This window comes from Echinops telfairi, unplaced genomic scaffold (assembly GCF_000313985.2).
Source record: "Echinops telfairi isolate 266 unplaced genomic scaffold, ASM31398v2 ScPeMD7_7467;HRSCAF=8505_0, whole genome shotgun sequence".
Lineage (NCBI taxonomy): Eukaryota > Metazoa > Chordata > Mammalia > Afrosoricida > Tenrecidae > Echinops > Echinops telfairi.
In genome coordinates, this window is record NW_022111367.1 from 5707524 (window position 1) to 5713115 (window position 5592).

A 5592-nucleotide genomic window follows, 5' to 3' on the forward strand; every position below is an offset into this window, starting at 1 on the left:
GTCATCTGCTCCTGTGTGCTCTGATCAGATATGTCCCTCTCTGGAGCTGCGGATTCAGTGCCGTATTTTGAAATAAATTCTTCTGGGGGTAGGGGCAGGCATCTACTTAGTATTTGGGACTGGGGCCAGCCCCCCAGACCTCTACACTGGTTCCCTACTCCACGCCGGCATGTTGAATTCTCACCTTGGAGCACTGGGTTGAAGTCTGGTCCCTCTTTTCCTGTGGAGATATAAACAATACCCTCCCCTTGGGTGGGTTAGCACCCCGTGCCCCCGCTACCCATTTCTTCCTTATTTTCATCATTTTCTTGTAAAGAAATTCTTTGCTTATACTCCCATCTCCATATAAAGTTGGCAATTAGTTTTTCCATTTTTTTTTAAAGAATGAAGTTTGGATTTAGATAAGAATTGTATTGTCTTCGCAGATGGCTTTAGGTTGTACTGATTTTCTGACATTATGTTTTTCTGTCCTTGAACATGGGATCATCTTCCATTTGTGTAGGTCTCTTTTTGTTCTACATAAAAGTACAATGTTCTCTACTTTTCTTTGGACAGGTATTTTGTTTCTTTGGACAGGTTTTTTCCTAGGTAGTTCATCTTTGGTGCAGCAGTTGTAAATGGTATTGTTTTCTTAATGTCTTTTTGGAGCTCTCTTCCTTGGTATATAGGAATCCAATTGATTTCTGCTTGTTAAACTTGTATTCTGCTACTTAACAAATCCTCCTATTGTTTCCAACAGTCTTTTTGTGGAGTCCTCGGGATTCTCTACATATATAATCATATTGTTTACAAATATGCCAATTGTAGTCCCTTGATTTCCTTTTTTTGTCTAATGGTTCTAAGATTTCCAGCACAATGTTGAATAAGAGTGGTGCTATAGGTCACATGCTTTTCTAGTTCCATTTTCAGGGAAAATGCTTTCAGTTTTCCCCCATTTAATTTGATATTGCCTGTTGGATTTTCTTAATAGTCATTACTATGTTGAGGAATTTCCCTTCTATTCTTATTAGAGTGTTATTAGAAATGGGTGTTGGATGTTGTCAAATGCTTTTCCTGTATCTATTGATGTGTCCTGTGGTTCTGAGTCTTTATCTTGTTTATGTGGTGGATTACACTGATTGACTGTTGAACCATCCTTATATCCCTAGTATGAATCCTACTTGGTCATGATGAATTGTTTTTTGATATGTTGTGGATTCTATTTTGTTGAGAATTTTTGCATCTTAGTTCAGGAGAGATATTGGTCCGTAGTTTTCTGACTTTGTGGGGATTTTTCCTGGCTTTGGCTTAAGGGTTATACTCGTTTCATAAAATGAGTCTGAGCATTTGCTGTCTTTATATTCTGGAATAGTCTATGTAAAAAATAAGTGACAGTTCTTCCCTGAATACTTGGTAGGATTTCTCCATGAAGCCGGTTGGTCTTAGTCTTTTCTTGGTTGGAAGATTCATTTTTTAAAAATTTACATACCATATATTTTGAAAAGTAAACAAAACACTAATTATATCCCCTTCAATATATGAAAGATTATTTTCTCTCCAGAAGAAAAAAAAAGGCAACAAATCATTTAAGATAAAAATCAAACATACCTGGTATTCACCCCAGACCAGTAGACTTTTCCTTTTCATAATCACATAGAACTATATTACCTCTCTCTCAGTTATGGCGACTTTATCACATAATAGAATCTGATTACAACAATCTTTCTTTAGAAAACTATTGTATTAGTTAAGTCTATTGATTTTTACTAGGAAGTCATTCATTTCATTTATACAGGCCATACAAGTTTAATTGGCACATCTTACTTAAGAATCAGACAAAATAAGTAATTCTTTAAAAAATCATGAGATTATCTCTTTTCAAAGAATAATCTCAAACATTTAATTCTTTAAAAGCAATTGGCAATCAAATTTTAAAAATAATCACTAAGTATTCACTGGAAGATTATCAATGCTATAGGGAAGGTAAACTGCTTTGAGGATTTGAGCCCATTTTAGAATGATTCAATTTGCAGTGACCTGTGTATGTGTGTTTGTTTTTACATATAACTACATACATACATTTAATTTGCTTAAAGAACTTCTTAGAAATGCAGTGTAAACATTTAAGAACTATGACAGTGTACACTACAGATTAGACTTCAACAAAGATCTCCTTGAAACACAGTACACGAAGGTTACTGGCTCAAGGCCATCTCCCAAAGTGACATAAGCATGAGATTTGATTGCATGCCTTCACTTCTTTTAAAAAAAAAAGTGCACACTTGGTTACACATGGCTCTTGAATTTGGGCTACAATTATGCTACAAACTCCCATCCAACCCCACCCCCCACCATCCAAGCCTAAAATCAGTCATGTGGAAATGAACAGTGCTGAGAGTCCTTGGTTTTCCAATTTTGGTGGAGATCGCGAAGGCTTTCAGAGGTCCGTGTGCTCACATTCAGAGCAGGATGTACTTTACAAATTCCACTTTCCTCCATTAGCGACAGGCCACAAATTCCAAAGTATGCATGTAAAGCATCTGGATGACTATCTTGCCACTTCACAAAGTCCCCTACTAGGCGATCTTGAGGTGATAAGATGTAATTTCTACTTTTCTCAAAATGAGTGTATTGGAAAATTTTCTAAAACTTTAGAGTTGCTCCCACCCAAAAAGAGTAACAGGTGTCCACAGGCTTATTAGGTCTTCCTTGATAACCATTTTTCAGCCTCATTATACACCATCTCTTTATCCTGTTCAATTCCTTTTCCAAAAAAACTTCTTCTAGTTTACCCATCAGACACAGTGAAGCAATGCCACAAAAAGTTGATCCTCCATGAGATTCAAGTCCAGCTCCCTGTGCCAGTCCATTGTCATATGACATACTTCTTCTAATATAGTCAATGGCTTTTTTCATAGCCATGCCTGACCAGTTGTTGAGCATATAGCAAATACAGGAAGCACAGTACACAAATCACATGTCATTTTCACTTCCTTCAAGTACGGCACAAAAACTTCCATCTTTGAGCTGAAGGGCTCGTAAGCCTGCTAAGCAAGCTTCTTTATTCACTCAGCTTAAGTCATCTCCAAGAATAACTAAGCACGAAAGGCCTATGTGGCCACTATCATAATAAGTATGCGCTGTCCCAGGATTCTTTGATGGATTGAATGGAATGCCCAGGTATGAAGAGCCTTGAAAACCACAGTGATTTAAATTTGATCCTGCTGGTCTCAAACGAAGAATACATTCTCTATTTCTTCTTTTGTTATAGGTCTATTCAGGCTTTCTATATCCATTATCATTAATTTGGTTAGATGGTGTATTTCTAGGTATTTTCCCATTTCTTTTCAATTATCAAACTTCTGGAAGTACAATCTTTCATAGAATTATTTTTATTTCATTTAGATATCTCATAATGTCACACTTTTGACTAATTCTTGATATTTGTATCTTATCTTTTCCTTTGTTAAATTTGCCAGGGACTTGTCAATTTTGTTAATCCCTTCGAAAAATAAACATTAAAAAGAAAAAACATCTTGTCATGTTAATATTTTCCAATTTTTTTCTGATTTCAAATTGGTTTATTCCCACTCGAATATTTATGATTTCTTTAATTCTGCTGTTGGAGGGATTATGTTGTTGCTCTTGTTCTAGTTGTTGGAAGCATTGTGTTAAGGTGTTGATTAAAAAAAAAGTGTTGATTTTAGATTTTTTTTCCATGGGTGCATTGATTGCTGTAAATTGTCCTCTGATAGCTGCTTTTCCTGTGTCCCAAAGGCTGTGCTACGATGTGTATCCTTACTGTTTGTTTCAAGGGAATTAAATTCATCTTTTATTCGATCTATTACATGGTTGTTTTTAAGTTGTATGTTGTTTATTTTGTTTGTCTTTATTTTCCTGCTCTTGTTGATTTCTAGGTTTATAGCGTTGTGATCTGAGAAAATGGATTTTAGGATCTCAATCTTTTTTAATTTGTTGAGGTTTGCTTTGTGGCCTAACATATGATCTAAAAGATGAACCAAATGCACTGGAGAAGAATGTATACTGTGCTGTTTTAGGGTAAAGTGCTCTGTATAATAGAAAGGAAAGCAACATATTAAAAATTACAACAACTTAAAAATGAGTCAAAAAGGAGATTAAATGAGGTGTTAAATGTTAACATAGCTGTTTCTGGAACAATCCCCTTTCCAATACACTCTGCATGATAGCAAGGCTGTGTACATCTCAGGTCTATGTTCAGAGGGGTTTCACTGAAAGCTTAATCTACATGGATTTCTCCTTATTTTTAAATGGATTTAACATTTAACTGGATCAAAGGGATATCAAATAAGTTGGTACTTTTAAACCTAACTATATATATTATAATAGTCCCTAGAGTGCTTTCTGTCTGATAACACTATTCACTTTGACTATGATCATAGCGTATTCACTGGAGACTTATTATTTTTCTTTGTACAGTTTTATTGGCACTTCTTCCATACAATTCAATAGTTCAATCATTTCAAGGAGAGTTATACAGTCATTATCACAGTCAATTTTAGCATATTATCTTCTTCCTTGTACTTCTTCCTTGTACGTGTACTTATTATTATTTTTCACCTGTGGGGGGGAAATACACAAGAAAACATTATCTACTGCAATATGTCCTACACATATTTCAGTGCCATTGATTAAACTAAGTTATGCAACCATTATTAATAACCATTTCCAAAGTATTTCACCCCCATTAACAAACTCAGTGCCCCCTAAACTCTTTCTCCTTCACCCATGGTAGCCACGGGTCAACTTTGGTTACTTCACATATCATACATACACTAATGCTGTTAAATCGTTTTTAAATAGAGTTGTAGGATGGGGGTTGGGGGGGGAAATTAACTGAAACCAAAAGCTCAAGTGGAAAGAAAATGTTGATGGCAACATATTTACAAATGTGCTTGACCCAATAGATTTATGTATGGACTGTGATAAGAGCTATAAAAGCCCCCAATAAAATTATTTTTTTTAAGAGTTGAATATCCATCATCACAATCAGATCGAGTGCTCCTTCCCCTTCATTCATTTTCGCTCCTCCATCCCACCCACACTTCCCCACCCAATTTTGCAAGATTCATACTTCATACGTTTGAAGTTCTGATTATTAATATATTCTTCAGCTGTTTCTTCTCACCTTGATTTATGCCCCATCAACAAATAAAGATCCTGAAGGTTCCACTCCCACATGCTGTACTCCACTCACATCACTGTGGTCGACTCTACTTGGAGAAAACACTCCTCCTCAACCACATGTCAAGTGCCTTCAGACCAGAGGGTCCAGACTCTGGCACTATCTCCAATCATGTTCCACGTTATGCATAAGGTTTTCATATGTTACTTTCTCTGAAGTGGCCAGTCAATTCCTTCTTCATAGTCTGTGTATTCTTAATCTGGAAGCTCTGCTGAATCCTGTTCACCCCGCTGGCATCTGAAATGCCAGTGACATAGCTTCCAGCATCATAGCAACACACAAGCCACCACAATACAACAAAACTGAAAGACAAGTGGGGACAATATCCCTTAGCCAACAGAATTCAACAAAAGATTAAAAGTATAATAGAGTCAGTAGAATCCAACAAA

General features: G+C 36.1%; 1 pseudogene; it reads right to left on the reverse strand.

Annotated features, from left to right (window-relative positions):
* Positions 1-2346: 2346 nt before the first annotated feature.
* LOC101649715 lies at positions 2347-3808 on the reverse strand (annotated as a pseudogene).
* Positions 3809-5592: the final 1784 nt, after the last annotated feature.